This window comes from Dipodomys merriami, unplaced genomic scaffold, assembly GCF_024711535.1.
Source record: "Dipodomys merriami isolate MVZ:Mamm:240054 unplaced genomic scaffold, mDipMer1.0.p SCAF_30, whole genome shotgun sequence".
Classification (NCBI taxonomy): Eukaryota; Metazoa; Chordata; class Mammalia; order Rodentia; family Heteromyidae; genus Dipodomys; species Dipodomys merriami.
In genome coordinates this window covers 7,349,176-7,370,042 of record NW_027204493.1, presented here as the reverse complement: position 1 = coordinate 7,370,042, position 20,867 = coordinate 7,349,176, and the positions used below count along the sequence as shown (strand labels likewise).

At 37.1% G+C, this 20,867-nt stretch overlaps 1 non-coding gene across 1 annotated transcript; it reads left to right on the top strand.

Annotated features, from left to right (window-relative positions):
- The first annotated feature begins 12,792 nt into the window (after positions 1–12,792).
- Positions 12,793–12,918, top strand: LOC138840826 (U6atac minor spliceosomal RNA). The gene has a single exon (XR_011376233.1). It is a non-coding gene; the product is annotated as a U6atac minor spliceosomal RNA (small nuclear RNA).
- Positions 12,919–20,867: the final 7,949 nt, after the last annotated feature.

The window sequence follows — 20,867 nt, the reverse complement described above, 5'->3', positions numbered from 1 at the left end:
TACAAGACACTAGGTTGATAATGAACTTCACAAGTTTGGAGTTGGGGGAAGAAGGAGCTGGGGAAGTAGGGAGGGAAGGGATAGTAAGGGAAAAACAAAGGAGGGGGTAACTGCTCGATAGGAAATGTACTCATTACCTTACTAGTGTAACTGTACAGTATCTTTACAATAAAAGTATATATTTAAAAAAAAGAAGAATGGCCAATAGACAAATGAAGAAATGTTCAACATCTCTGGCCATAAAAGAAATGAAAATCAAAACATCATTGAGATTCCACCTACCCCCAGTTAGAACGGCCATTATCAAGAAAAGTACAATAACAAGTGCTAGTGGGAATGGGACCAAAATAATTTTTTTTTGGGGGGGGGGTCTGGTCATGGGGCCTGAACTCTGGGCCTGGGCACTGTCCCTCAGCTCTTCAGCTCAAGGCTAGCACTCTACCACTTGAGCCACAGCGCCACTTCTAGCTTTTTTCACTTTTGTGATGCTGAGGAATCGAGCCCAGGGCCTCATGCATGCAAGGCAAGCTCTCTACCACTGAGCCACCTTCCCAGCTCCCAAAATAATTTTTTTAAAGCAAGCAAATATCAGCAATGTGGCTGGACCATATGAGTAGGATATGTGACAGAAGAAACGTGTTGATCATAGAGTGATTTTTTTAAACTCAACCTTGGTCATGGTTTTAAGTAATGAAGTAAAAGAATCCAAATTGCTTTTTAAAATCCTACTAGAAATCATCTGTGAAGTGATAGCTCTTTATCAAGATGAGACATGGTGGGAGCTTGAATTGAAGTTGTTGTATATATGGAGAAATAAATTGACTCAAGATATTTGTTGCAAATAAGATCACTGGAACTTGATGATAAATTGAATGGCCTTGATAGGGAAAGGACATAAAATATTAACACTCGGGATTCTAGGTTTAATGAGATGAGTTAGAATGGAAGTAGAATAAGTGAAGGATCCCAAGAGAATCCTGCTAAAGTTCCAGTCATCAAATGTTAGCAAGACAAGGACTAGACCCTAAATCTCCTGTAACTGAAACACTCTCTATCATAGCAAAATAGCTTTCCTTTATAAATTCAATCCAGTAATAATTTGTCTGTATTGTATGGATAATGAACAGGAAAAATATTGCAGTTACAAGTCCAATAACCAAGAGAGGACAAACATAAATTTTGTGAGTTTCTATAAGGGCAACAAATGTCTTTAAAGACAGAAAACCATACATGGTTGAAGATAAATTTGTATAATTTAATAACACTCAAAAATCAATGGCCTTAATTTTTTGAGTTCCAGGTATATCTTTGATATGAGACCCTTGTCTGTTGTATGCCTACTGAAGATTTTCTCCCAATCCGTGGGCTTTCTATTGATCTTGCTAGCTATGTCCTTTGCCACGCAGAAGCTCTTCAGTTTCATGCAATCCTATTTGTCCAAACTTTCTTTGATTTGTTGTGTTTCTGGGTCTCTTAAGAAAGTTTCGGCCTGTGCCAAGGAGACCTAGGGTTTCTCTTATTCTTTCCTGTAATGTTTTCAGGGTGTCTGCTTTGACTCCAAGGTCATTGATACATTTGGAGTTGATTCTGGTGCAGGGTTATATGTAAGGATCTAGCTTTATTTTTCTACAGATGATTAACCAATTTTTCCAGCATCATTTACTGAAGAGATTGTCTTTCTTCCATCCTATTGTTTTAGCTCCCTTATTGAAGATTACTATAGGCTATAGGTCTGTGGGTTCATTTCTGGGTTTTCAATTCTATTCCATTGGTCCTGAGGTCTCTTCTTGTGCCATTACCAACCTGTTTTGATTGGTATGGCTTTGTAGTAGAGTTTGAAATTAGCTATTGAAATTCTTTCAGCACTATTCTTTCCGTTAAAGATAGTTTGTGCTATTCGGGGTCTTTCATTGTTCCTTATGAGTTTTGGATTGCCTCTTCTATTTCCTTGAAGAATGAGGTTGGAATTCAAAAAATTAAATTCTCCAACAACAAATCCTCAAAGGCAATGAAAATAGGGGTTATGCCTTGGGGGACGAACACACAAAGCAACAAAAAAATCACATGGTACCTTATAAATTCGTTAGAAACAATAGAAAGAAAAAAAACCACTTGTGTCCTTATCTTGGGGTTCATTTGGCCTAACATCATCTTATCTGACCTTTTCTGCTTGTCTCAGACATATACTAGTTATTGCAAATAAGGGAAACCATGGAATCTCTGTTTCTTTGGGCCTGGCTTACTTCAATTAACATAATTTTTCCAAGTCTTTCCTTTTCCAGTTGGCATAATTTGGGGAGGGGAATGGAAAAAACAAATTGTGTAAATAGGGATACAGGCGGACCCATTGCAACAATGAGATATACAAGACCCTATGGTGAAAAACTAACTTTACAATTTAGGCAGGGGAGGGGAGAGTGTGGAGATGGGAGGGAAGGAATAGTAGGGGAAAAACAAAGGAGGAGGCAACAATGCTTGATAAGAAATGTACTCATTACCTTGCTCATGTAATTGTAACCCCTCTGCACAGTATTTTTGCAATAAAAAACTTATTTTTAAAAAATCAATGGCTTTTCTGTATGCCAACAATGAGAAGAGTAAGGCTGAAATAAGGAAAGCAACTCCTTCTGTAATAACTCCACAAATATTAAAATAACTAGATGTGAAGGAGCTCTGTGATGAAAACTTTAAAAACCTGAAAAAGGAAATCAAAGCAGAACTTAGGAAGTGGAAAAACCTCCCATGTTCCTGGATTGGAAGGACCAACATGGTGAAAATGGTGATACTGCCCAAGGCTATCTACAAATTCAATGCAATATCTATCAATATTCCAACCGCATTCTTCAAGGAAATAGAAGAAGCAACCCAAAAATTCATATGGAACAATAAAAGACCCCAAATAGCAAAAACAATCCTTAGCAGAAAGAACAGTGCTGGAGGAATATCAATACCAAATTTCAAACTCTACTGGGACAAGAACAGACGTGAGGACCAATGGAATAGAACTGAAGACCCAGAAATGAACCAACAGACCTATAGCTACCTAATCTTCAATAAGGGAGCTAAAACAAAATATAATGGAAGAAAGACAGCCTCTTCAGTAAATAGTGCTGGAAAAACTGGTTAAACACCTGTAGAAAACTAAAGCTAGATCCTTACATATCACCCTGCACCTGAATCAACTTCAAATGGATCAAAGACCTTGGAGTGAAAGCAGACACCCTGAAAACATTACAGGAAAGAATAGGAGAAACTCTAGGTCTCTTTGGCACAAGCCAAAATTTTCTTAATAGAGACCCAGAAACACAACAAATCAAAGAAAGTTTGAACAAATGGAATTATATGAAACTGAAGAGCTTCTGCATGGCAAAGAACATAGCTAGTAAGATCAAAAGAATACCCCACTGATTGAAAGATCTTCACCAGCCATACAACAGACAAGGGTCTCATATCCAAAACATACTTAGAACTCAAAAAACTAAATCCCCCAACAACAAGTCCTCAAGGAAACAACTGCCCAATAAATAAGTGAGCTAAAGACTCAAAGAGAAACTTCTCTGAAGAGGAAAGAAGGATGGCCAATAGACACATGAAGAAATGTTCAACCTCTCTAGCCATAAAAGAAATGCAAATCAAAACAACATTGAGATTCCAACTCACCCCAGTTAGAATGGCTATAATAAAAAACTCTAATAATAACAGATGCTGGAGGGGATGTGGACAGAAGGAAACCTTACTGCATTGTTGATGGGAGTGTAAACTTGTTCAACCACTTTGGAAAGCACTATGGAGGTTCCTTAAAAGACTCCACATAGAGCTCCCCTATGGCCCAGCAATCCCACTTTTGGGCATTTACCCAAATGTTCACAAACAAGACCACACTAAAGCTACCAGCACGACTATGTTTATTGCAGCATTATTTACCATAGCTAAGATATGGAACCAACCCAGATGTCCCTCAGTAGATGAATGGATCAAGAAAATGTGGTATATATACACAATGGAATTCTATGCCTCCATCAGAAAGAATGACATTGCTCCATTTGTTAGGAAATGGAAAGGCTTGGACAAAATTATATTAAGTGAAGTAAGCCAGGCCCAAAGAAACATAGGTCCCATGGTTTCCCTTATTTGCAATAACTAGTATATGTCTGAGACAAGCAGAAATGGTCAGATAAGCTGATGTTAAGCGAAATAAACCCCAAGATAATGACTCAAATGTTTTTTTTCTTTCATGCTATTGTTTCTAACATATTTATAAGATATTTCTTTGTTGCTTTGTATGTCCCTCCCCCATGGTATAACCCCTGTTTTCACTGTATTTGATGAAGATATAATTTGTAGAGGGGAAGTTGGATCCATTGCAACAATGAGATGTACAAGATGTTATGTCAAAAAATTAACTTTACAACTTAGGCACTGGGTTTGGGGGCGGGGTAGATGGGAAGGGATGGTAAGCTGAAACAAAGGAGGAGGCAACAATGCTTGATAAGAAATGTACTCATTACCTTGCCCATGTAATTGTAACCCCTCTGTACGGTATTTTCACAATAAAATAAATTGAGATTCCATCTTACCCTAATCAAGAAATCAGTAACAACAGATGCTGGAGGGGATGTGTCCAAAAAGGAACACTATTGCCTTGTTGGTGGGAGGGTAAACTTGTTCAACCATTTTGGAAAGCAGTTAGGAGGTTCCTCAAAAGACTTCACATAGAACTCCCCTAAGACCCAGCAATCCCACTTCTGGGCATTAACCCAAATGATCACAAACAAGTGTATATTAAAGCTACTTGCACAACTATGTTTATCGCAGCATTATTTACCATAGCTAAGATATGGGACCAACTCAGATGCCCCTCAATAGATGAATGGATCAAGAAAATTATATTTTATATATATATATATATAGGAATTCTATACCTTCATCAGAAAGAATGACACCGCCCAATTTTTAGGAAATGGAAAGACCTGAACAAAATTATATTAAGTGAAGTAAGCCAGGCCCAAAGAAACATTGGTCCCATGGTTTTCCTTATTTGCAATAACTAGTACAAGTCTAGGACAAACAGAAAAGGTCAAAAGCTATGTATATATGACATATAAGATGATATTAAACAAAATGAACCCTAAGACAGGGACACAAGTGGTTTTTTTTCTTTTTTGCTATTGTTTTTAACGTAATATAATGTACTATGTGATTTTTTTTTGTTTCTCTGGTACGTTCTTCCCCCATGGTATAATCTCTGTTTTTACTGTATTTGAGGTCAGTGCCCTGCATCTTGTATATACATTTTTCTAATTTGGGGAGGAGAAGAGGAAAAACAAAATGCTGAAATAAGGATACAGATTGACCCTTGTAACAATGATAGGTACAAAACACTATATTGAAAACAAACTTTACAACTTGAGGGGTGAGTGGAAGAAAGAGCTGAGGAGTTGGTAAGGGAAGGGATGGTAGGAGAAGAACGAAGGAGGAGGTAACAATGCTTGGTAGGAAATGGACTCATTACCTTACTCATGTAACTGTAACCCATCTGTACAGTATTTTTCAATAAAAACATTTTAAAAAGTTGTATAATTTGAGATAATGTAGAGAAGGTATTTTGTGGTGAGCCTGGAGTATATATTCCATATAAAAATTCAGAATTCATATTTTCGTAATTTCTTTTTCAAATATAATCTCATTGCCATTACTAAGGTATTGTACTGAGGGATTGCCATTTCATAAGTCAGGTAAAGGGTACATTTCTTTTTTGTACAAGGTCATCCCTTCCTTGTCTTTCTCCCAATTTCTCCCTCCTACAAACTAAGTTCCACACACAAGACCCAAGTGATAATATCACTTTCTTTATTTCCTTTTTCTGAGATACTTCGGTCACCTTTCTAAATTATTTACATCACTGAGACAAAAATGTAGGTAGTAAAATTTGTAGATTTAGGGGGGAAGAGACAAGTATTAGATACTACAAATAATTTATCCACACTGCTGAGTTTAATGAGAATGAAGCTAATTTAAAACAATCACTGATTAAAGCTTTCCCATCTCTTTGTTCCTCAGTGTTACCCTAGTGAAACATGTTTCTTTTAAGAGTTGAAACACTATACTTCGTAAAATGGTTTAACATTTGTATTATAAAATGTTTGTCTAAAAATTATGAAACATCTTGGTTGTTCATTTTTCTCCATATGCTTACTTTTCTTTCCTTAGATAATTAGTACCATAGAAAAAAGGTGATATATATGTAGAGATATAAAAATAGGGAGAGATAATGGTGTGATCAGTACCTAGATTACATAGATATAAAATACTTTTATATGCCCTTAGGATCATATTTTGCATATTTGTCTGCAAACTCCTCCATATGAATAATAGATCTTTAAAAAATCTTATACCAGTTCATAGTTTTATTCTATTTACTGAATAGAAATGTTCTGGGACTTCATTTTTTCCACTTAAAATATTTTTGATATTTTTATGAAGGAATACATAAAGTGGACATTTTACTCCATAAATGAGGAGATAATTAGACATTAAAATCCAATCTCTAGTATTAAACATCACCAAACATGACTTTTACACTCATCTACAAGTACTTCTAAGCATTAGTTTTTTAGAGGAGGACTTTTTGTGAAATGACATATATATGGTAAATAACCTATGAAAAGGTTTCAGCAGTATTTATCCCAAGGGAATTTCAAATAAAAACAATGAAGCGCTACTACATTCCTATAGAGCAGCTAGGATTCAAAACACTGATACCAAGATATTGGCAAGGATATGAAGCAACAGGAAATCTTGTTCATTATGGGTTGGGATACAAAATGACATAGTCATTTTGGAAGACAAATGGGTAGTTTTTTTACAATACTCTGTCTTATAATTCTAATATTTTATTACATGATCCAGCAATCCTATTTTTTATAAATTACCAAAAAGAGATGAAAACATATCATCAAAAAAAGTCATGCACAATATTATGGCACATCTACTCATGTTTGCCAAACTCTGAAGCAGCCAAAATGTCCTTTCACAAGGAGAAATAAGTTCAAACCAAGAAAAGACATAGCAAGAGCATCCTTAAATGAAAATCACTAAGTGAAATGAAAAGGATTAATTAGAAGTATATAATTGCAATTACAAGCCATTGTGGAAAAGGTAAAACTGTAGAGACATATAGAGATCAGCAATTGCTAGCAGGTTAAGGAGAGGGAGAAAAAGATAAATAAAAACAGAGGAGGGCTGGCTCAGTGGTAGAGTGCTTGCCTTGCATGCATGAGGCCCTGGGTTCTATTCTGTAGTACAACATAAGCAGAAAAAGCTGGAAGTGGCACTGTGGCTCAAGTGGTAGAGCACTATCCTGAGCTGAAGAGCTAAAGAGTTCAGGCCCCATGACCACCCCCCCCCCAAAAAAAACATACAGAGGACTGCTCCTCAGTGAACAAACAGAGCAAGAAAATATGGTATTATATATACAATGCAATTCTATGCATCCATAAGAAAGAATGATATTGTACCGAATCTTTCAATATCAATGATAAAATAGTATTAAGCAAAATAAGCCAGACCCAAGAAAAATGGGTTGCATGATTTCCCTCATTTGTGGTATCCAGAATGTGCCTATAAATCTACAAGCAAATGCATTGGAGAGTAAAAGAAAAAAAAAAAGGAAAAAACATTCACTGAGACATGATATACTATACAAGTCTCAAGGCATTCACACAGAGTGAGACCCAAGGAGGATATTCTTAGGAGAGGATCACAGAGGTGCAATAGTTACGCGTATCTAACCATATAAAATAATATTTATCAAAATGAACTCCAGGAAATGGAAACATGAGATTTTTTTCTTTGTTGCCATTTTTGTTTTCATTTCCTTTTTTCTTGTTTGTTCATTTGTTTGTCTTTGGGAGGGTAAGCATGGGTATGGAAATGCTGGGACAAAGGGTGAACAAATGCAGCAGTGATATTCACTAAACCCTGTGCTGAAAATGAACTATACAACTTGTGGGTGGGAATGGGAGGAAAAAAAACTGGGAGAGAGAAGGTGTGCAGGAAGGGGTGATATTGTTCAAAAAGAAATATACTCATCTGGCTTATACAACCATAACCCCTCTATATATCACCTTTAACAATAATAAAGCAAAAAATAAAATAAAATAAAATAAAAAACATAAAGCACAGAGGAATTTTAGGGCAGTGAGCTATGCTGTAATAGACTGTGATGTCAGATGTCTAACATTTGTCAAAGTCCACAGAACTATAAAATATAAAAAGTGAATTCTAAAGTCATCTGCTACTGGCTCATCAGTTGTAACAAATGCGTCATGCTAGTCCAACAAGTTAGTAATAAGGAAAACTGGAAGGAAGATTAATGAGAATGAGTATGAGCTCAAATGCTACATAAACTCATGACTGTCCTAAAAGTAGTCTTCTGTGGGATACTTTTTAATTGGGACTGCAACATTGCCTTTCACTTTAAAAGTTTTAAATTCACAATTGGGAGTGTTTGAATGTCCATTTTTTACTGTACCCAATACTGCATGCTATAACCTCTTCATCTTGGCCAGTCTAAAAACACAAAGATATCAAATCCTGTTTGGCTTGTATTCTTCTTTCAGAAGAATATTTAATATGCCAAAGAAGGAATACTTAAAAATTCTGATCCCATAACTTTTATTTTTGTAATTGTATGCCATTAAGGAATAACAAATGTAATTGATTCTGTTTTGAGGTTGTAATAATGAATAGTAGCCCTTAATTATCCATCTCCCAATGCTTGCCAATGCTACAATCAATAACAGTGCAAAAGTAAATATTTTGCATTATAGGTAAATGGAAATATTGGGAATTATCTGAGAGGCAAATACTTGGTAAACATGACATTAATAGGGAAATTATGGAGACAGTGACACTTTCTAGGTCTAAAATTGTAAAATCTCATGAAAACAAAAAAGGTTTAAAAAATTGCCCAAATCAGAGGGAAAGAATCGCCCAAAGCATAGTTTTATAGGATTTATCAGCTGTAACTCACCATCTTCTTATTAAATTCACAACACTCCAGTGGTACCAATTTATATTTTCAGAAATAGCTGCTAATACTCCAGAGGAATCAGGACATAACCCAAATAGTGACATTTTAGAAATACAACTATTCCCTCTGCAGAAAACAAAATCCAAAAGGGAAAACTTATACTAACAAGATCTTTAGAACAAAGAGCCCAAGAATTTTTAAGGACTAATAAGTACATGAACTGAAATAAAGGAATAAATTAGGAGTACAGGACCAAAAATATCTAAATTTAAATAAATAAATATAAATTTATAATTACAAATAAAATTAGAAATATTAGATTAAAAATAATTTAAATTGGCCTGGCTTGGTAGTACATGTCTATAATCCCAGCTACTCAGGAGGCTGAGATCTGAGGATCACTATTCAAAGCCCGCTGGGCAGGAAAGGCCGTAAGACTCTAATCTACAATAAACCAACCGGAAAACCGGAAGTGGCACTGTGGCTTAAGTGGTAGAGCACTTGCCTTGAGCTGAAGAGCTCAGGGACAGTGCCCAGCTCAGATTTCAAGCCCCATGACCAACAACAACAACAACAATAATAATTTAAATCAAGAAGCACAAAAGATAAGACAAATACTTAAATGAATACACATCAGGAAAAAATTAGTCCATTATTTTAGAAACCCTAAGAACTCAATGCAATCCAATAGGAAAAGAATCATAGAGCAAATCTCTGAAAAAAAAAATATGGACGGACAAGAAAGACAGGATTGTAATCTCTGGCTTAATAGAAATCTGGATAATAGAAATTTATTGTGGATATTCTGGAAGCACAAGAAAAGAAAAATAAAAAGCCAGTGCTTAGGAAATCATTATTAAAATTTCTGTGCAGCTAAACAAAATGATTGTTGAAAGATGCTCATCTGCCATATCTATGAGAACATATTCATTATTATTCATTATTATACATATATACTAATATTGAGATTATTGTTAATATTTTTGTATGTATAAATGCAGTTTAATAAACTGGCATACAGTGTTGCATCATGTCATCTTGTGCTAACATGCAGGCTGATGTTCATCTGAAAAACAGTAAACTATTTCAGGCACTAAAATACTAAAATATCTTCACCACATTTGAATATGTGCTGTCCCTCCATTAGCCCCTAGCAAATTTTCCTTGATGTTCTAGAATATCTGACCTCTGGTACCATCAGAGCGTTCCAGAACTCTGCTCTAGCTTAAGAGCCAGCATCCCATCCAATGAGTGATCAGCTGTACTATAATGGTTGTTAAATATCTCCTCTGAACTCATCTCATTTGGTTTAAAAATGATCATTGATGCTCATGTTGTTGCTATGCCATGATTTATTCAATTATTCCCTTATTGTTTAACAATTAGTGTTTAAAATATTTGCATCATATACGGACTGTGGTGAGCATCCTTTCCTTTATTTATTTATTTTTTATTGTGAAAATACTATACAGAGGGGTTACAATTACATGGGCAAGATAATGAGTACATTTCTTATCAAGCATTGTAGCCTCCTCCTTTGTTTACCCTTCCCATCCCATCCTCCCCCCACTCCCTCACCCAACCCTCCCCCCCCCCACCAAAGTTGCAAAGTTCGTTTTCAACATAATGACTTGTACGTCTCATTGTTGCAATGGGTCCACCTGTATCCCTATTTAAATGATTTGTTTTTTCCCTTCCCCTCCACAAATTATTACATCAAATACAGTAAAAGCAGGGGTTATACCGTCAGGGAAGGACATACAAAGCAACAAAGAAATAATCTTATAAATGTGTTAGAAACAATCGCATGAAAGAAAAAAATATTTGAATACTTATCTTAGGGTTCATTTCCCTAACATATTTTAACTGACCTTTTCTGCTTGACTCAGACATAAACTAGTTATTGCAAATAAGGGAAACCATGGGACCTATGTTTCTTTGGACCTGGCTTACTTCACTTAATATCATTTTGTCTAAGTCTTTCCATTTCCTAACAAATAGGGCAATGTCATTCTTTATAGAATGGAGGCATAGAATTCCATTGTGTATATATACCACATTTTCTTGACCCATTCATCTACTGAGGGGCATCTGGGTTGGTTCCATATCTTAGCTATGGTAAATAAGGTTGCAATAAACATAGTTGTGGTGAGCATCCTTTCTTATTGCTTATTTGTGAAATTACCACTAGGTCCCAAGAGCTGAAGGACTTGATAGCACTTTTTGCCATATGGCATTTGATTTACTTAAAGCCTTTAAATCAAAGAAACCTCCAAAACTGAAAAGGTCCTGAAAGTATAAGAACCCTCCAGAATAAGAGTTTTCATGATACATGGAAGAAATATGTATGGCACATTACATATTAGAATTTTCTCAATATGTGTTCTTTCATTTGGTACTCGAACAAATTCTGTAGAAGTGGTAGGCCATAACTAACTTGTCCAAATCCAATCAATTAAAAATTGACTTGAACTGAGAATTTAATAGGAAATGGAGGTATGGCTCAAGTGGAAGAGCACCAGCCTTGAGCAGAAAAGCCAAGTAAGAGCATGAGACCCTGAGTTCAAGCCCCAGAACTGGTACACACACACACACACACACACACACACACACACACACACACACACACACACACAAATTTATATACTTAAGACTAAAATGAACCTTCTGTATCCATGTACATTCTCTCTACTTGAGAGATTTCTGTTTGGTAGGATATTATATGTGTGTATATATAAATATATATGCATATACATGATTAATACTGTCCCTTTTCAGATCAATTGTTCTCAACACTTTTTCTCATCCTGTGCTTAATAGACAGAAGCAGCCACTAGGAATTATCACTGACATTATAGTGATAACACATTAGTGTTATCACTAACACTAACATTGTGGCCATACTACCCTTCTAGCCTATGTGCTTAAAAACACTCTAGTTTTGATAAGCTTACACAAATGTCATGGATTGTTTTCAATCCAACATTAGTGCCATTATATCATTTGCATTCTGTTTGTAGGAAATAATGCAATGCTCTGTAAATGAAGCACATGATAAACTCTTTTAATGATCCTAATAGAGAGCCCGGTATGTACAATCTCACAGTTACATTTTTTTTTACTGAAGTGGAACTTTCCTTTAAGCCTCAGTCTTCCATTGTGACCGAAACAAACTGGCATTCTTTCAGAATCAACATCTATGTTTTCCATACTGAAGAAGCATTGAAATTTTTCCTTCTAAAACATGCATTTTTTTAATTTGACAATCCTGCCATAACAACAAATGTGTTTCCATCCAGTTCTGTAATGTCAATTTGGCTTCAAACACATCACCTCATGCGCTGCCAGCAGGAAACATTCCTGTTATTTTAGAATTCAATCTGCTGAAGGCTCAGAGATCACGGCAGTGTGTCTGTAATTCATGTTTATTTTTAGACTTACATGACTTTCATTAGAAATCACAAATCTATCTTAACCCAGTTTAGACTCATATTCTGAAGGAAAAAAAAAACATTCATTCCAGCAGAGTTTCAAGCAGTGTACCTTGAAAATAACTGAAAGAACTGATCTTGAATGAGTAGGATATCAGTAGAAGTTGTTCCTCTGCATCTGTGTTGTAGAATGTAAAAAGTCCTTGTAGGTATTTCCTTCATGTAGCCAAACAACATTAGATGAGGAGTTCTTCAAAGAAAGAGTTTGCAAAATAAATGTGATAAATGAACTGAAGCCCCATAAAGCAAGATAAGATACTTGGGACAGCGTTGTATGAAAGGATAGAAAGTTAGCCCTCCCCTTGACAAGGATGGTAGAAGCTCTTGAGCCTGACAGCATGCATATAGTTAAGCCATTGCCACCTACTTCATGGCATCTAACCATCATTTTTGAAACATAGGTCCCATGGTTTCCCATATTTGCAATAACTAGTATATGTCTAGGACAGCAGAAAAGGTCAAAACTATGAACATATGACCATATAAGATAATGCTAAGCAATTTATAAGATTATTTCTTTGTAGCTTTGTATGTCCCTCCCCCATAGTATAACCCCTGCTTTCACTATATTTGATGTCAGTATAACTTGTGGAGGAGATGGGGAAAAACCAGTTGTTTAAGGATACAAGTGGACCTGTTGCAACAATGAGAAGTACAAGTTGTCATGTCCAAAACGAGCTTTACAAAGTCGGTGCGGGGGGGGGGGGGGGGGGGGGGAGGGGAGGGGGAAGGAGAAGGATTGGGATTGGGGGGGAGGGGGGAGGCTGGGAAGGGATGTGAAGGGTAAACAAAGGAGGAGGCTGCAATGCTTGGTAAGAAATGTACGCATTACCCTGCCCATGTAATTGTAACCCCTCTGTACAGTATGTTCACAAATAAAATTAAATTAAATTAAAAAAAAAAGATAATGCTAAGCAAAATGAACCCAAAGATAGGGACACAGAGGTTTTATCTTTGTTGCTGTTGTTTTTAATGTATTTATAATGCACCATGTGATTTTGTGTGTGTGTTTGTATGTTCTTCCCATGGTATAACCCCTGTTTTCACTGTATTTGATTCTGATGCCCTGAATTTTGTGTATTTATTATTCTAATTTGAGGAGGGGAAGGGAAATAACAAAATGCTGAAATAAGGATACAGGTTGACCTATTATAACAGTGAGATGTAAAAGGCACTATGTCGAAAACAACTTTACAACTTGTGGGAGGGGGGAAGGAGGGAGGAGTTGGGGAGGTGGGGAAGGAAGGAATGGTAGGGGGAAAACAAAGGAGGAGGAACAATGCTTGATAGGAAGTGGACTCATTACCTTGCTCATGTAACTGTAACTTGCTCATATACTGTATCTTTACAGTATTTTACAATAAATATATATTTGTTTAAAAAAAGATACTTGGGGGAAAAATGTTGAAGATAGAACATTCATGAAGTCCCTGACAAATATCAAGTACTTTGTGCCATCATAAGAACTTGGCATGGTACCATAAGACATAGGCATTGTTATTACCCTCAATTTGCAGCTGAAATATTGGAGCAAATAAAAAGTGAAGTCAAGAGCTGACATCAGTCTTGCTCAAAGCCAAAGCTATTCATTCCAACTTGTGCATTGTAATATACTTGGAGTAAGAGTGTGATTTACTCTCCGTGGTAGATTGCACTACTGTTCACAACCCTTCACTGCTTCCAGCAGGTATACCCTTTTACGATGTGAGTCTACACGGCCGCTGACTGTGACAAGAGAGTTATACCTCATTGCAGCTCTGGTCTCAGCCATGCGTCTTGGTTGAGCTAATAGGATCTTAATGTACACAATGCAATCAAGGACTGGAAAAGCATCAGCACCATTAAGCCTGGCCTCCAACAGCACTATTAGGAAGACAAAGCGATCTATGGAGTCATGGATGAGAAACACATGACCCACACAGCCTGGATCAGATTCATCCAAAAAGCTAAGGCACAGGAGTGCATGCATCAAAACCACCATTGTCATCCAGCTACACCCTGCCCCGTTAGGACACCATCTGTCAATCTACAAATGTGTGCAAATATTGATTCAGCCACTGTGTTTTCCTATTATTGGTCACACAATAATTTAACAATTTTGTCACAGAGGCTGACTGATTAAACTCCTCTGCCCACCTAACCTGACACAAAGAATTAGATTGTGATATATTTCTTTAAACTTTAAAAACCTACAAATTCATAAATATCTACAAATATCATAAATACACAATGAATGAACAATGAAGGGAAAACTCAGAGTTCTTGAAACATTAAAAATGCTGGACATAATAAAATAATCATGTAAAATAATAATGTAACATTTTCAACCTATGAACATTATATTTTAAAACAATGCATACAAAGTTATACGGTCAAATATCTCAGTGGTAGAGCAATTGCATAGTTAAGTCCCTGGGGTCCATACTTCATACAAAAAATAAATAAATAAAACATGGACACAAAAACTTGACAAATATTTATCTTTTATTACTACAGTTATCTTGACTCTCTGTCCCCTCCCAAAGGACTAACTTAATTCTCATTTGTATAAGATAGTGACAATGTTAGAATCAGCACATCTGATTAACCTATTATTGCCCTTCTACAAACATTCATTGCTTGCTTCTAGCTCATGCATTTCCTCTACCTCTTGTGTCTGTGGTCCACTTTTGAGTATTTACCTCGGGCTGTATATCAGACTTTAGCCACACTTGAAGATTCAGTTCCAAATTTCTCTCTATAAAAGATTGCTATCTACAGTAGATAGCAGTTTCTTCTCCTTGTCCGTGTGATAGACTTACATATCCACTTCCTTGGGACAGAGTACAATTTTCTACTTTACTAAGTAGAGGTGAGTTGCCTGGTGATTTACAACTGTAATCCTAGATGCTCCGGAAGCTGAGATCTGAGGACTATGGTTCAAAGCCAGCCTAGGAAGGAAAGTCCTCTTCTATCATAATGACTTTCCACCAGCCAAAAATAATCTCCATCCCACAGTTCTCCTTTGATAATTTATCTGCACCTTTTTTATAGTATCACAACACTCTCCGGTTGAATTTTAGGTATTTTTTTGCATTGTGATCTCTCTGCTATACCACAGGCCAAATAGTGAATGGCTTTCAAAAACCAAAATGATAAGATCAAAGAGCACAGACAAGCTGGGCACTGGTGACTCACCCCTGTAATCCTAGCTACTCAGGAAGCTAAGATCTGAGGATCTCGGTTCAAAGCCAGCCAGCCCAGGCAGGAAAGTCCGTGAGACTCTTATCTTCAATTAACCACCAGAGAACCAGAAGTGGCACTGTGGCTCAACTGGTAGAGCACTCACCTTGAGGTTATGAGCTCAAAGACAGGGCCCAGGCCCAGAGTTCAAGCCCCATGACTTATTCAAAAAAGAAAAAAAAAAGCACAGATGGCAGTCTTAAATGGCAAATGTTTCAGCCAAATGCAAAAGCATTCCAATCTAAAGGGAGAAAGCTAAAGTCAGGATATCTAACTTCTCTCAGTAGGTGAATACAGTATTAGAATTGGCAAGTCTTTCAGTTTTTGTAACTTTTATGAATTCTAAGTAAAATTTTTGTTTTAAATTATTGTAGCAGATTTCTTCTCCTTGTCCGTGTGATAGACTTACATATCCACTTCCTTGGGACAGAGTACAATTTTCTACTTTACTAAGAAGAGGTGAGTTGCCTGGTGAATCACAACTGTAATCCTAGATGCTCTGGAAGCTGAGATCTGAGGACTGTGGTTCAAAGCCAGCCTAGGAAGGAAAGTCCCTGAGACTCTTATCTACAATTAACCACCAGAAAACCAGAAGTGGTGCTGTGGTTCAAAGTGGTAGCAAAAGAAATTAAGGTCATATGTTTCTTTGGGCCTGGCTTACTTCACTTAATATAATTTTTTCCAAGTCTTTCCATTTCCTAACAAATGGGGCAATGTCATTCTTTCTGATGGAGGCATAGAATTCCATTGTGTATATATACCACATTTTCTTGATCCATTCATCTACTGAGGGGCATCTGGGTTGGTTCCATATCTTAGCTATGGTAAATAATGCCACAATAAACATAGTTGTGTTGGTAGCTTTAGTGTGGTCTTGTTTGTGATCATTTGGGTAAATGCCCAAAAGTGGGATCGCTGGGTCACAGGGGAGATCTATGTGGAGTCTTATGAGGAACCTCCATAGTGCTTTCCAAAGTGGTTGAACAAGTTTACACTCACACCAAGAATGAAGTAAGGTTCCCTTCTGTCCACATCCCCACCAGCATCTGTTGTTATTAGAGTTCTTGATTATAGCCATTCTAACTGGGGTGAGGTGGTATCTCCGTGTTGTTTTGATTTGCATTTCTTTTATGGCTAGGGAGGTTGAGCATTTCTTCATGTGTCTATTGGCCATCCTTCTTTCCTCTTCAAAGAAGTTTCTCTTTAAGTCTTTAGCCCATTTATTTATTGGGCTGTTGTTTCTTTGAGGATTTGTTAAAGTTTTTTATTGTGAAAATACTGTACAGAGGGTTACAGTTACATGAGCAAGGTAATGAGTACATTTCTTATCAAGCATTGTTGCCTCCTCCTTTGTTTTTCCCCTACCATCCCTGCCCTCCCATCTCTACAACTGCACCACCCTCCTTCCACCAAAGTTGTAAAGTTCGTGTTTCGACACAGCATCTTGTACATCTCATAGTTGCAATGGGTCCACCTGTATACCTATTTAAACAATTTATTTTTCCCTTCCCCTCCACAAATTATAACAACAGGAAATGGAAGACTTGGAAAAAATTATATTAAGTAAAGTAATGCAGGCCCAAAGAAACATAAGTTCCATGGTTTTTCTTATTTGCAATAACTAGTGTATGTCTGAGACAAGCAGAAAAGGTCAGATAAGTTGATGTTAAGCAAAATGAACCCCAAGATAAGGACTCAGATGTTTTTTCTTTCATGCGATTGTTTCTAACATACTTATAAGATGATTTCTTTGTTGCTTTGTATGTCCCTCCCCCACAGTATAACCCTTGTTTTCACTGTATTTGATGGTAGTATAATTTGGGGAGGGAAAGGGAAAAACCCCATTGCAACAATGAGATATACAAGACATTATGTCAAAAAACGAACTTTATACCTTTGGTGCGGGAGGGGGAGTCGAGAGGGGGGCGGGAGATAGGAAGGGATGGGAAGGGGAAACAAAGGAGGAGACAACAATGCTTGATAAGAAATGTACTCATTACCTTGCTCATGTAATTGTAACTCCTCTGTATGGTATTTTCACGATTAAAAAAAAACTTATTATTAATTAAAAAAGAAGAAGAAGAAAGAAATTAGGGATAGTATCCAGGCCCTGAGTTCAAGCCCCATGACAGAAACAAAGCAAGCAAGTGAGGGGGGGGAGGGAGAGGAAGAGGAGGAGGAGGAGGAGGAGAGGAGAGAGAGAGAGAGAGAGAGAGAGAGAGAGAGAGAGAGAGAGAGAGAGAGAGAGAGAGAGAGAATAGGAAAACAAGAAGGGAGGAGGGGAAGAAAGAAAGAAAGAAGGGAAAGAAGGGAGGGATGGAGGAAGAGAGGAAGAGAGGAAGGGAGGAAGGGAAGGAGGAAGGAAGAAAGGGAAGGAAGGAGGAAGGAACGAAGGAAGGAAGGAAGGAGGGAGGGAGGGAGAGAGGGAGGGAGGGAGGGAGGAAGGAAGGAAGGAAGTGAGGGAAGGAGGGAGGGAGGAAGGGAAGTAGGAAGGAACAAAGGGAAGGAAGGAAGGAAGGGAAGGAGGGAGGGAGGGAGGGATAGAGGGAAGGAGGGAAGGAGAAGGAATCTGAGGGGAAGAAGAAAAACAAGTCGTTTAAATAAGGATACAGGTAGACCCGTTGCAACAATGAGAAGTACAAGTTGTTATGTCGAAAACAAACTTTACAACTTTGGTGGGGGAGGGGGGGCAGGGAGGATTGGGTGGAGGGGTGGGGGGAGGGTAGGAAGGGATGGGAAGGGGAAACAAAGGAGGAGGCTACAATGCTTGATAAGAAATGTACTCATTATCTTGCCCATGTAATTGTAACCCCTCTGTACAGTATTTTCACAATAAAAAAAATAAAAATTAAAAAAAAACTGAAGCCAATCAAAATAAAAAAAAAGTGTGGGCTTGGCTATGTGATGTGCCAATGTCTCACCATAGCTTTAACTATGTCACTGGTAACCTTAAGTATATGTGAACTCAGACTCACAAGCAGAATCACTGCAGGCCTCGAACATACATGACCAAGAAAAAATAGAAATGTATCCCAGGGAGATTCCTGTTGTTGTTGTTGTTTATTATAGCATTGTTATACCTGAGCTTTGATATTTGGCTATAAGTTTGTAAATAATAAAGCATAAAACACTCCAGTAGCCAAATTTGGCTGACAGGGCTCTAAATTTCAGTCGCTATCACTTGGAGAAGTAGATTCACCATCCAACATGTCTGAGTTAGTGAGACAGCACACTCATGCAGCAAGTTACATGAAGAGGTTTATTACTTATAAAGAGTAAAACACTACAAAAGCTTAGAATTCATTGTGAAATCTTCTAAAGGTCAGAAAGCTGGCTGGGACAGTTGAAGTTTCAATTTCACATGATTCATGTGCCCCACAGCAGAGGGACCCTGGAAAGCATTTTTTTTACAGTCCTGGGGCTTGAACACAGGGCCTATGCATTGCCCCTAAGCTTCTTTTGCTAGAGACTAACACTCTACAGTGCCACTTCTGGCTTTTTTTGAGTCATTTATTGGAGATAATAGCCTCACACCCTTTCCTCCCCAGGCTGGCTTCGAACTGTGATCCTCAGATCTCAGCCTCCTGAGTAGCTAGGATTACAGGTATGAGCCACCAGCACCCAGCCTGGAAAGCATCTTGTCTAGGGAAAGAATATATGCTGGTAACACCACATCCTGGATTACTCCAACCAGTCTTCTCTATCCCAGGATGCTGCATTCTCACATATTCTTCTATTATTCTTGAGAAAGGAAGTATGGGAAAGCTGAATTGCTTGACAGACACAAGAGCAGTCTCCTGCATGAAAGGCATTCACAGTGAGTATATTTCCATTTAATTCCTTTTTCCCCATCATTGCAATATTGACTGCTTCATCCATCACAGTAAAAACTAATTTTTTTACTTGATAATAACTGTCATCTAATGTCAAATTTCAATTTTATTGAAGATGGAACTTCTTATTCAGAGCCCTCATGGGTAGGTCATTCTGAAAAGGGTAAGTTATCACTAGAATAACTTGAGTTTCTGGACTCTATTCCATACATAAACCCCAGTGAAGTAGATAGTACCTTGAAAATGGACTTCTACATTGGTTTAACTCTATTTAATATTTTAAGATTTACAGAAGCAATCTCTCATTTAGCAGCAAGGTGGTCATTCAAAGTTGGATATATTTTTGAACCTAAACAATTTTAAATGTTATACATAAATAAGGCTGTTTCTCTTTGGAGGTTTTGTTTTGCAGTCCTGGTTGGCACATAAACCATGTTAGTAGTCAGCTCTCCACGAGGTTCCTCTACTGTTTTAGACGATACCCATACTCTCAGGTCAAAAATGACTCAATAGAACTCCCATATTCCAGCCCACACAGATGTGACAGAAATTTGAGCCTTTTCTCCAATTCTATTGGTTAGAGTTATATAAGAAATTTGGGGAATAAAGAAAGCAATGTTTTTATGGAAATATTATTAAGCAAATAGAACTTTAATTATTATAGAAGGATAGACTCTGTAATTGACCAAGAAAACTAATAGTCTCTGTAACTGGAGATAAAGAGGAAACATTCTGACAAAAATTTAAGCATTACTTTTGTCAGAACAAGTGAGTATATGTAAATATAGGTATATATAGGTGAATTTAAGTAAAGAAGTGAATATAAGTAAATATATGCACTTCTTAACAAGAGGCACTTTCCCCCTCCTTACTTCCACCAAGTAAATATTGCAGGAAGGGTTTTTTAAATACATTTGAAACAGACTCATATATTTCCTCTACCAGAAATGTGCAAAAGATTTAATCTAGTCTTTTTCTTGCTTTACCACAGATGGATATTGGGTAAATGTAATTTGAAAAGCTTCACAATGAGTTATATTAAGCCAAATGAAGAGTACTTATTCTTTAAGTGGTTGTGGTTTACCTATTTGTTAAATGATATCCTTGGCCCAGGCATTTTGCTAGACCTATGAAATACAAATTATATAGACAAACAGATGGTCCTTGCATCAATGACATTAATTGCATAATCACAAAGGAGACAACATGATTATGGATGGAAGTAGGTGCAATAAAGTTGATAAGTGTGCCCAACAGTACACTTCACTTAGGCATGGAAATAAGTAG